Here is a 13,594-nt window from a genome sequence, read left to right as displayed (position 1 = left end):
TCTGTAAAGTGCGAGGTCCTTATTTCAAATAGTAGGTTTGTTAGGGCAAGTGACGACAAAGGACTTCGCTGCAAATTGTACCTGCCACATGTGTTTCAATGAGATGCTCCTCTGGGGTCGCAAAAAAAAAGCGGCAAGGAGTTGCTCATTCATCGCAGCTGTGACAGTCACTGGGACAGTGCGAAGAACCTCTTCCATACCCGACGTTCCTTCCGATGTGTACAAAGAGCTGTAGAAATCCTTTGCCATTTGTCCAAGCTCGAGCTGGTCTTCCGTGATGGAGCCGTCAGCACGTTTCAGGCGAGAAATCTTGTTTCTCTTCTCTCTCTTGCTCGCTCTCAAATGGAAAAAACCTCGTATTACGGTCTCCCTCTGCTAGCCACTTAATACGCGAACGTTGTCGCCACATCACTTCCTCCCTATGTTGGAGTTCCACAATCCGTTCGACCACCTTGAGCTCCTGGTGGCTTGGGCCAGCCCTGTCCAGTGCCAAACGGAGATGGTTCAGTTGCCGTCGCAGGTCTCTCAGTTTGTGACGGACAGAGCCAAAGGTGTCGCGGCCCCACACCAACAGCGAGCGTGACAACCCCTTCAGCTTCCCTTCCAAGCCATGTATAGAGGTGCATGTATCTGATTGCCATTCCTTATCCATCAACGGTTTGAAATCCTGGTGGGTCTCCCACATGGCCTCATACCTGAACAACTTCGCCTGGAGAGGAGGATCCACAGCAGGCTCATGCCGAAGCAAGATAGCCGAGTGGTCTGCCGCCGCCGCCGTCAAGTGTTGAAGAGACGCCAGAGGATAGCGCTCACACCAACTGGAGGTGACCAAAGCACGATCCAATCGCACCTGGCAGTAAGACCCTCCCGATACCTTTTTCTGAAAAGTCCAAGGCGTACCAGTGTAGCCAAGGTCCATTAACTGACACACATCGACAGTCTCTCTGAAAGCCTGTATCTGGGTGTTACTCCTTTCGTTGACTCCCATATGTTCCTCCCGTAGGAGTACCTCCTTGAAATCCCCTATGCACAGCCATGGTAGGGGAGATGATGCGTTGATGAATTTGAGCATATCCCACGTCTTGTGTCGTTCTCTCACTTGAGCCTCTCCGTACACACATGTAAGTCGCCACGGTTCCTCCGAGGAGGGAGAGACAATTGCGTCAATATGGTACTGAGAGTAAGGTAAAATTTCAATCTTTATTTCATTGTTCCAAAAGATCGCCAGACCGCCACTTCGGCCCGTACTACTTACAGAAAAAGCATTGTCATAGCCCAATGTGTTTGCTAAACTTTCCGCCCTAGACTTATGAAGCTGCGTCTCCACAACACATAGAATGGATGGGGCAAAATCTCGCGCAAAATCGCGAAGCTCGCGAACCGTCGCAGCATTGCCAAGTCCGCGACAGTTCCATAGGTAAGTACTCATTATTCCCGGCGGTGCTCCGCCATGGAGCCTGCCGATCCTATAGTTTGCTTGTCTGTCTTTGGTGTAGCATGCTTCTTAGGCCGTTTCTGCTCCCTCGCCGATGGAGGTGGTGGTGGCGTACCCGCCCTCGCCTCGTACACCTTCTTTCCCTCCTCAGTCTCAAACTGCAGATGTCTCTGGGCACTCTTATCCTCGACTGGCTCGATAACTCCATCCTTCTTCCATTCCAACATCAATGGCGCAGCCGCTGGAGCATGACATTCCTTCACCGGGCTCACCTCTGTCAGTTTTGCCTCCGTTGAATTCCTCTTGCGAGTGTCCTGGATCAACGGTGTCTCACCCCGTCCTCGGCCAGAGCATCCAGTACTACGGCCACCATGGGTCCCCTCACGGCCCCCTCCTCGCCCCGGCATGCCAGCACCACGACCTGCTCCAGGTATTGCACTTTCCCGCCTCTGGGACCTTGCTTGATCACCTGCGCTCTGGAGCTGCGCACGGTTCCAAGCTGTATCAGCAAGGAGCCACTTGCCAAAACCCTCTTGGACGCCAGTGTGCTCTCCTGTCCCGCATTCCTCCTTGATATGACCCAAATGGCCACATATAGCACAATAGCGGGGTATTTTCTCATACTTCACCCGCATCACCACCACGTCCGCACCTTCTGGCTTGATTATTACGAAGCGAGTGAGCTCCTGACGAACATCCAGCCATACACGAGCTCGCACAAACACACCACCATTCATCTCCACCGAGATAACCTCACCAATATTCGCAGCCAAATCCATCATGATCTGTCGCTTGCGGAAAAGCTCCGGGATGTCATGGATTTGAACCCAGGCTTGGATTCTATTGAGTGGCACCGACGAGGCCTTGCAGCTCCCGTCGTATTCTCTATCAGGAGGCCATGATCTCGGAATATCCAGGGCCTGTGTTCCGTGATACGCTGCCAATCGCCCAGACAGCGGGCTTGCACCAAGAACCCGTTGTCCTCCTCGAGATCGCGGAAAGTCACTTCCTGTGCAGGTGCCCACGCAAATTCCATCGTCTTCTTCAGCGAAGCTGCACTGAAAGTTTTGGACGACAGAAGGCGCATCACCGCCATCCACTTCGTGTCCTCCTTGAGGGCTTCCACCACCTCTTTTGCCACAGAGATCCCACCAATGTCTGCACCAGTCAGCTTCAGGCTGCGCATCAGTTCTTCCAGCGAGGCAGACACGCCCAACCCCCCTGCTTCAGCACTACCTTCACATGACTCCCGAGACGCTGCCATGTTCTTGATCCCTCAGACCCTAGATCGGAAACCACCAAGGCCGGGTAGTTGAGCTAGCCAACCCCTTGGTCAGCCCGAGCGGTCCGCCGATCGGAAGACAGAGAGGAGATCAGACCATGCGAGAGAGAAGCCTTCCCGCTGGAGATCGCCGATGATCGCCGTGAGAGTAGGAAACCCGAGACACCCGATCGTATATAACTCGCGTTGCAGTAGGATATATAGAAGCGAGGCGACGCACGAGAGCGGTCGGGAGGCAAGGAGGCGCTGGGGGAGAAAGGGAAAGAAGATGTGGATGGTCTATTTTGGTGGGCCGTTGTGAGGGATTGAGGCCCAGTTAACCAGGAGCGGCCTAACTTGGTGTGTGGAGTAGCTGCCCGGTAACGGTACGCTGGCCCGTTTAACGCGATCCAACGAAGTAAAATGAGATTAGCAACAATTCAGGTTACATAGCTGATCTAGAGCGTTGGATAAGCTAATCCGACGGTCCAGGACGCCAAAATGCTGTGGTGACTTTTAGGTAGGCAAGTTATACTGTTAACTAATGTGCCTCTCCTCGGATCACAGCAACGTCCTTGATTAGTTGATTCAAGAATTTCAAAGGAACTTTTGAAACATTTTCCAATATGTTAGCACTAATCTTGGTTAGTATTTCCATGGTTGAGTTAATTAGTCAAGTTAGTAATGTGAGTTTGCTGGTTAGTAGAACGTATGTTAGATTAGATTAGAGTCCTAAGGGTATCTCCAACGCTGCGACCCAAATGGAAGCATCCGCGCGCTGCACCCAATGCGGCCATATATGGGTCGCGGCAATAGAATTTAGCCTTTGGCCTCTAAATTCAATATAAGGCATGTAAAATCATAAAAAAATATAATTAAGTTTAAATGCTCAAGATTTATTACATTAGATTATTGTCCACCTATTAAATGACAAAGTACTAATTCAAAAAATGTAAAATGATACAAATGGCTTAGACATTGTTTTCTTTGGGATTTTCGTCATTGTTGTTGTTTGTAACACTGTTGCCAACATGCGCCCACATGTGCTCAACTAAATCAGCCTGGAGCTGGTTGTGATCCGTTTGATCCTGAATTTTGTGATGCACATGGAGGATTTCCTGGAATGAAGCCGAACCATCTTGAGGTGCAACCAACTCTCCCTGGCCTTCCCAATCATTATCAAATAGTTATTCATCCCACCCTACCTCAACAATCATGTTGTGCATGATTACACAAGCGGTCATCACCTTCCACAGAGTTTGCACACCCCAGCATCTAGCAGGGTGTCTGGCGATAGCCCAACGAGCTTAGAGGATACCAAACGCCCGCTCGACATCTTTTCGGGCTGCCTCTTGCTCTTTGGCAAAAATTGCCTCCTGCCTTGAATTGGGATGACGGATTGTCTTCACGAGTGTATTTCAAGGTGGATAGATACCACCAGCAAGGTAGTACCCCTTGTTGTAGTGGTGGCCATTGATCTCAAAATCCACATCAGGGGACTAACTGTGCACTAGCCTATCAAACACCAGAGAGCGTTGCAGCACATTGATGTCATTGTGCGAGCCGGCCATTCTGAAGAATGAGTGCCAAATGCATGTGTCATGTGAAGCAACGGCTTCAAGAATCAATGTGCACCCCTCAGAATGGCCCTTGTACACCCCCTGCCAACTAAAAGGGCAGTTCTTCCACTCCTAGTGCATGCAGTCTATGTTGCTAAGCATTTCAGGAAACCCCCTGAAAGCATTGATTGACAACAGACGAGCCTGATCTATCTTGATCTATCTTCATAACACAGGGAGCAGGGGCGGAGCTATATGCATGTCATTTTGACCATTCTCATAAGATTTTTTTTGGGGATGTGCTTAAATGGGATTTTTTAAAACCATTTACCTCCCAAACTTGCAGATTCTACATTTCGCACCCTAGCAGTTCTTGCCTAGCTCCTCCACTGACAGGGAGTCGTACTTTGTATTAAAAGAAAATGAGGTTAGAAAATTCTATGCTAAAGAAAACCACATACATTAATTCGGTACACCTAGCAATCTTATATGTAGTTAACTATTTGTTGATTGATCTTCATAGTTGTACATGAACACATCCGGCAATTGCTCCTATGAATATTAGGGCATCTCCAACCGGACGACCCAAACGGACGCGCTGGGCCGTCCGTTTTGGGCCGTTTGGGTGGCCGAGCGGACGCGCGGACGGAGCCCCGCGTCCGCGCGTCCGTTTGGGTCGCGCGCTGCGCCCAACGCGGCACATTTGGGTCGCGGCGCAGTATGGTAGTTTTTTTGTAAAATTCACTATAAAAACGCAAAATAAATTATAGAAAATATATAAAATAGTTCAAATGCTCAAACTTTATTACACATTACATTGTCCACGTAATCAAGGATAAAGTATTATTCAAATAAAATGAAAAAACGATACAAATGGTCCAGGCTTCCGGATTTCCTTCATCATTGTTGTTTGCAGTATTGTTGCCTACATGCTGCCATACGTGCTCGATCAAATCATCCTGCAGCTGGTTGTGTACAGCTAGATCTCGAATTTCATGGTGTGCATGAAGAATGGTCTGGAATGATGCCGGACCACCTTGAGGAGTAACCAACTCTCCCTGGCCCTCCCAGTCATTATCATAAGTGAATCATCGCGCTCTACCTCAACAATCATGTTATGCATGATTACACAAGCGGTCATCACCTCCCACAGAGTATGCATATCTCAGGCTCTGGCAGGGTGTCTGACGATAGCCCAACGAGCTTGAAGGATGCCAAACGCCCACTCGACATCTTTCCGGGCTGCCTCTTGCTCTTTGGCAAACCTTGCCTCCTGCTCTGAGTTGTGTTTTCGGATTGTCTTCACGAGTGTAGCCCAAGGTGGATAGATACCATCAGCAAGGTAGTACCCCTTGGTGTAGTGGTGGCCATTGATCTCAAAATCCACATCGTGGGACTCCAAATGCACGCTAGCCTATGAAACACCGGAGAGCGCTGCAGCACATTGATGTCATTGTGCGAGCCAGCCATTCCGAAGAATGAGTGCCAAATCCATGTATCATGTGAAGCAACAGCTTCAAGAATGACTATGCACCCCTCAGAATGACCACTGTATGCCCCCTGCCAACCAAAGGGGCAGTTCTTCCACTCCCAGTGCATGCAGTCTATCCTGCCAAGCATCCCAGGAAACCCCCTGGAAGCGTTGATTGACAACAGACGAGTGATGTCTACGTTCCCCCTCCTTTCCTGTAGACAGTGTTGGGCCTCCAAGAGCAGAGGTTTGTAGAACAGCAGCAAGTTTTCCCTTAAGTGGATCACCCAAGGTTTATCGAACTCAGGGAGGAAGAGGTCAAAGATATCCCTCTCATGCAACCCTGCAACCACAAAGCAAGAAGTCTCTTGTGTCCCCAACACACCTAATAGGTGCACTAGTTCGGCGAAGAGATAGTGAAATACAGGTGGTATGAATATATATGAGCAGTAGCAACGGTGCCAGAAAATAGCTTGCTGGCGTGTAGTTGATGGTGGTAGTATTGCAGCAGTAGTAACACAGCAGTAGTAAACAAGTAGCGATAGCAGTATTTAGTAACAAGGCCTAGGGATTACACTTTCACTAGTGGACACTCTCAACATTGATCACATAACAGAATAGATAAATGCATACTCTACACTTTTGTTGGATGATGAACGCATTGCGTAGGATTACACGAACCCTCAATGCCGGAGTTAACAAGCTCCACAATTTGTTCATATTTAAGTAACCTTATAGTGTAAGATAGATCAACAGACTAAACCAAGTACTAACATAGCATGCACACTGTCACCTTCATGCATATGTAGGAGGAATAGATCACATCAATATTATCATAGCAATAGTTAACTTCGCAATCTACAAGAGATCATGATCATAGCATAAACCAAGTACTAACACGGTGCACACACTGTCACCTTTACACACGTGTAGGAGGAATAGAACTACTTTAATAACTTTGCTAGAGTAGCACATGGATAAATTGTGATACAAACTCATATGAATCTCAATCATGTAAAGCAGCTCATGAGATTATTGTATTGAGGTACATGGGAGAGAGATGAACCACATAGCTACAGCGGAGCCCTCAGCCTCGGAGGTGGATTACTCCCTCCTCATCATGGAGGCAGCGATGGTGGTGAAGATGGCGGTGAAGACGGCGGTGGAGATGGCTCCGGGGGCAATTCCCCGTCCCGGCAGGGTGCCGAAACAGAGTTCTGTCCCCCGAATTGGAGTTTCGCGATGGCGGCGGTGCCCCTGGAGTCTTTCTGGAGTTTCGTCAATTGGTACTGCGTTTTTAGGTCGAAAGGGCTTTTATAGGCGAAGAGGCGGCGCAGGGGGGCACCTGGGGGCGCCACACCCTAGGCCGGCGCGGCCTAGGCCTGGCCCGCGCCGCCATGTGGTGTGGTGGCCCCCTGGCCCCTCTCCGACTCTTCTTCGGTGTTCTGGAAGCTTCCGGGAAAAATAGGATGTTTGGCGTTGATTTCGTCCAATTCCGAGAATATTGCCCGAACAGCCTTTCTGGAACCAAAAACAGCAGAAAACAGGAACTGGCACTGTGGCATCTTGTTAATAGGTTAGTTCCGGAAAATGCATGAAAATGATATAAAGTGTGAACAAAACATGTTGGTATTGTCATAAAACAAGCATGGAACATCGGAAATTATAGATACGTTGGAGACGTATCAGCATCCCCAAGCTTAGTTCCTACTCGTCCTCGAGTAGGTAAACGATAAAAGATAATTTCTGAGGTGACATGCTACCAACATAATCTTAATCATACCATTGTAAAGCATATGAGATGAATGCAGCAATTCGAAACAATGTAAATGCAATGAGTAAACAATTGAATCATATAGCAAAGACTTTTCATGAATAGTACTTTCAAGACAAGCATCAATAAGTCTTGCATAAGAGTTACTCATAAAGCAATAAATTCTTAGTAAAGGTATTGAAGCAACACTATGGAAGATTAAGTTTCAGCGGTTGCTTTCAACTTGTAACATGTATATCTCAGGGATAGTTGTCAATGCAAAGCAATATAACAAGTGCAATAAGCAAGTATATAAGAATCAATGCACAGTTCACACAAATGTTTGCTTCTTGAGGTGGAGAGAGATAGGTGAACTGACTCAACAATAAAAGTAAAAGAATGGTCCTTCAAAGAGGAAAAGTATCGATTGATATATTTGTGCTAGAGCTTTGATTTTGAAAACATGAAACAATTTTGTCAACGGTAGTAATAAAGCATATGCATCATGTAAATTATATCTTATAAGTTGCAAGCCTCATGCATAGTGTACTAATAGTGCCCGCACCTTGTCCTAATTAGCTTGGACTACCGGATCATCACAATGCACATGTTTTAACCAAGTGTCACAAAGGGGTACCTCTATGCTGCCTGTACAAAGGTCTAAGGAGAAAGCTCGCATTGGATTTCTCGCTATTGATTATTCTCAACTTAGACATCCATACCGGGACAACATAGACAACAGATAATGGACTCCTCTTTTATGCATAGGCATGTAACAACAATTAATAATTTTCTCATTTGAGATTGAGGATATATGTCCAAAACTGAAACTTCCACCATGGATCATGGCTTTAGTTAGCGGCCCAATGTTCTTCTCTAACAATATGCATGCTTAACCATAAGGTGGTAGATCGCTCTTACTTCAGACAAGACGAACATGCATAGCAACTCACATGAAATTCAACAATGAATAGTTGATGGCGTCCCCAGTGAACATGGTTATCGCACAACAAGCAACTTAATAAGAGATAAAGTGCGTATTACATATTCAATACCACAATAGTTTTTAAGCTATTTGTCCCATGAGCTATATATTGCAAAGGTGAATGATGGAATTTTAAAGGTAGCACTCAAGCAATTTACTTTGGAATGGCGGAAAATACCATGTAGTAGGTAGGTATGGTGGACACAAATGGCATAGTGTTGTTTGGCTCAAGGATTTGGATGCATGAGAAGTATTCCCTCTCGATACAAGGTTTAGGCTAGCAAGGTTGTTTGAAGCAAACACAAGCATGAACTAGTACAGCAAAACTCACATAAAAGACATATTACAAGCATTATAAAACTATACATCGTCTTCCTTGTTGTTCAAACATCTTACTAGAAAATATCTAGACTCTAGAGAAACCACTCATGCAAACCAAATTTTAACAAGCTCTATGTATTTCTTCACTAATGGGTGCAAGGTATATGATGCAAGAGCTTAAACAAGAGCACAACAATTGCCAAATATCAAGTTATTCAAGACATCATACCAATTACTACATGTAGCATTTTCTGTTTCCAACCATATAATAATTAACGAAGCAGTTTCAGCCTTCGCCATGAAAATTAAAAGCTAAGAACACATGTGTTCATACGAACCAGCGGAGCGTGTCTCTCCCCCACACAAGCATTTATTCAAACAAGAACAGAAACAAAAGCACACAGACGCTCCAAGTAAAGTACATAAGATGTGACCGAATAAAAATATAGTTTCAAGAGAAGGAACCTGATAATTTATCGATGAAGAAGGGGATGCCTTGGGCATCCCCAAGCTTAGACGCTTGAGTCTTCTTGATATATGCAGGGGTGAACCACCGGGGCATCCCCAAGCTTAGAGCTTTCACTCTTCTTGATCATGTTGCATCATACTCCTCTCTTGATCCTTGAAAACTTCCTCCACACCAAACTCGAAACAACTCATTAGAGGGTTAGTGCACAATAAAAATTAACATATTCAGAGGTGACACAATCATTCTTAACACTTCTGGACATTGCATAATACTACTGGACATTAGTGGATCAAAGAAATTAATCCAACATAGCAAAAGAGGCAATGCGAAATAAAAGGCAGAATCTGTCAAAACAGAACAGTTCGTATTGACGAATTTTAAAATGGCACCAGACTTGCTCAAATGAAAATGCTCAAATTGAATGAAAGTTGCGTACATATCTGAGGATCATGCACGTAAATTGGCTTAATTTTCTGAGCTACCTACAGGGAGGTGGACCCAGATTCGTGACAGCAAAGAAATCTGGAACTGTGCAGTAATCCAAATCTAGTACTTACTTTTCTATCAACGGCTTTACTTGGCACAACAAAACACAAAACTAAGATAAGGAGAGGTTGCTACAGTAGTAAACAACTTCCAAGACACAAATATAAAACAAAGTACTGTAGCAAAATAACACATGGGTTATCTCCCAAGAAGTTCTTTCTTTATAGCCATTAAGATGGGCTCAGTAGTTTTAATAATCCATTCGCGGGAAATAGTATTTGAAGCAAAAGAGAGCTTCAAGAGGCAAATTCAAAACAAATTTAAGTCTAACATGCTTCCTATGAAGAGGAATCTTGTACACAAATGAATTCATGAAGAACAAAGTGACAAGCATAAGAGGATAAAACACGAGTAACTTCAAGATTCTCAACATAAAGAGGGGAAACTTAATATTATTAAGATGCATATAACCATATTTCCCTCTCTCATAATAACTTTCAGTAGCATCATTGATGAAATCCACAATATACCCATCACTTAAAACATTCTTATCATGGTTCATATGCATAGAAGTATCATTAATTTTGGCATAAGAAGAGTTATTCTCATTATTAGTAATTGGAGCAAGATTATTATCAAGAATTTGAACATGGTAAACAAGTTGCATATTAAAAGAATTGTTTTTGGTAATCCAATCATGACTATGACAAGTTTCATAAGGATAATTATAACCTATATCATAGCATTCTTTATAATAATCATCAAAGATCGGAGGCACAGTGTCATCATAAGAAATAGAATAGTTATCTTTCACAGTCGGTTTATCTATAACCATACCATCATTGTTATTAGAAGGAGATGTATCAAACACATAATGATCAGTAGCAAAAGGATTTTCAAACACCTCTTCCCCAAGCTTACAGCTTTCTATATTATTATGGGAGGAAGCATGGATAGCACTGACACTATGGCAATTATTATCATCATTTTTAGAATTAGTTTCCCAGAGATTTGCAATATCAAAAGTAGTGTGTTCATTCAAATCATGATTGCTAATGTATGTAAAGGGCATAGGAAGATCATCGTATTCAGATTCATTATCACAATAATCATTAGGAGCAACATACTTACGGTTACCTAGCGTTATCTCATTCACGCGGGGATACGCCGTTACCTCTTTCTTTTTATTCTCCTTCTTCTTCTTCTTCGTTCCCTTCTTCTTCTTCTTCTCTTCCTTCTCCTCGTTCCCTTCTTTAGGAGGAAGAGGCTTGAAGGGTGGCTCGTCCGCATAACCTGATTTACTTTCAGAAACAATAGAAGAAACTTGGGAGGATCCCTCCTTTTCATTAATTAGTTGAAAACACACAGCGGTCCTATCATATTTTGGCAAGGTGTCATCTTCTAAAATATTTTGTATGTAAGTATTTGTATGGCTATTATCAATGCAATAAGAAAAACACCCATGCAGGACATCATCAATATCAAGATCACTCATATGTAACAAAGAGATTTTTCTCGACAGTTCTTCACACCCCAAAAATAAAGTAAGTTCATCATGCTGATTAGGAGTAATTTCATCATCACAATACAAATTTGCAGCACTCATTGGGTTCAAATTATCATTGGAGGAGCATTGAAAATTAAAATGACCCACTTCATGGCAAACTTCACAAATAAAAGGATAGAGGGCACAAACTTTTTTACCAAGATCATCTAGAGCCCTAAGCCACTTTCTAGTTTTTTCATTAATATGATGAATGCAATATTCATCTTTGACTTGATTAATTCCACAGGGTCTATGCATTCCACAAAAATTAACATGCTTATAAGAAATAGCATTCTTAGGAGTTTGAGCATGCTTATTGCAATAATTAACAACAATTTCATTCTTCATGCAAGCCTCTTTAAAAGGTTCATGATACTTATCAAAATTCTTCTTAGGCAATTCAAAATGAGAAGCAAAGGATTTATAAAGATTTGCAGCAACTTGAGAGTCAAGACCATAAGTAGCACTCATATTTCGAAATTTATCGGTATCCATAAAGGCTTCAATGCATTCATAATCATAATTTATACCTGACTCTTTACCTTTGTCGTTCTCCCATCCTTCAGCGTTGTCCTCAATCCGATCAAGAAGATCCCACCTAGCTTCAATCTCCTTGCTTGTGAAAGATCCCTCCGAACAGGCATCCAGATAGTCCTTGTGTTGTCCTGAAAGTCTCGCATAAAAATTGTTAACAATAACATTACGGGGGAGCTCATGAATGGGACATTTGAGCATTAGAGATTTCAATCTCCCCCACGCTTGAGAAATACTCTCTCCATCACGAGGATAAAAGTTATAAATATAATTCCTATCAATATGCACTTCATGCGGAGGATAAAATTTAGAATAAAAGAGAGATGCAATTTCCTCCCAACCAAGAGAATGCCTATTCTCCAACAATTTATACCAATGCGCCGCTTTACCAGACAGCGAAACGGAGAATAGCTTCTTCTTCACTTCATCCATAGAGATACCTGCACACTTGAATAACCCGCATAATTCGTGCAAAAACAGTAAATGATCTCTAGGATGGACAGTTCCATCTCCTTTATAGTGATTGTCCATAACACGTTCAATAATTTTCATGGGTATTTTATACGGAATACTTTCAGCAGGTGGATTCAAAATATCAGAAGCATCATTAGAGTTATCGCATATGGGAGATAAAGCATTATCAGAACAAATTTTCTCCCCTAAAGACGGGAAGCTAAAAAGATCACAAAAACTAGCTTCCCCAAGCTTAGACTTCTCCATAGCATTAGCAGTAATTGCATTCATACTAATAACATCGCTACTAACATGCAAATAAGGTTCCATAGGTTTTTTAATTTTCGCATCAAACAATTCTAAATCAGGAAAAAGACTAAAAAGCTCGCCAATTTTTTTGTTGTTTTCCATTATGCCTAACTAGTGTAAACAAGAAACAAAAAGTTGCAATTGCAGGATCTAAAGGAAATAGCTTCGAGTACTTACAATGGCGGAAAATAGCTGGGTAGCCGAGGTCCGGAGTGTGAGTACCTTTTACCTTTTATCCCCGGCAACGGCGCCAGAAAAGTGCTTGATGTCTACGTTCCCCCTCCTTTCCTGTAGACAGTGTTGGGCCTCCAAGAGCAGAGGTTTGTAGAACAGCAGCAAGTTTTCCCTTAAGTGGATCACCCAAGGTTTATCGAACTCAGGGAGGAAGAGGTCAAAGATATCCCTCTCATGCAACCCTGCAACCACAAAGCAAGAAGTCTCTTGTGTCCCCAACACACCTAATAGGTGCACTAGTTCGGCGAAGAGATAGTGAAATACAGGTGGTATGAATATATATGAGCAGTAGCAACGGTGCCAGAAAATAGCTTGCTGGCGTGTAGTTGATGGTGGTAGTATTGCAGCAGTAGTAACACAGCAGTAGTAAACAAGTAGCGATAGCAGTATTTAGTAACAAGGCCTAGGGATTACACTTTCACTAGTGGACACTCTCAACATTGATCACATAACAGAATAGATAAATGCATACTCTACACTTTTGTTGGATGATGAACGCATTGCGTAGGATTACACGAACCCTCAATGCCGGAGTTAACAAGCTCCACAATTTGTTCATATTTAAGTAACCTTATAGTGTAAGATAGATCAACAGACTAAACCAAGTACTAACATAGCATGCACACTGTCACCTTCATGCATATGTAGGAGGAATAGATCACATCAATATTATCATAGCAATAGTTAACTTCGCAATCTACAAGAGATCATGATCATAGCATAAACCAAGTACTAACACGGTGCACACACTGTCACCTTTACACACGTGTAGGAGGAA

The sequence above is a fragment of the Lolium perenne genome, chromosome 5, assembly GCF_019359855.2.
Source record: "Lolium perenne isolate Kyuss_39 chromosome 5, Kyuss_2.0, whole genome shotgun sequence".
Classification (NCBI taxonomy): domain Eukaryota; kingdom Viridiplantae; phylum Streptophyta; class Magnoliopsida; order Poales; family Poaceae; genus Lolium; species Lolium perenne.
This window is presented reverse-complemented; position numbering follows the sequence as displayed.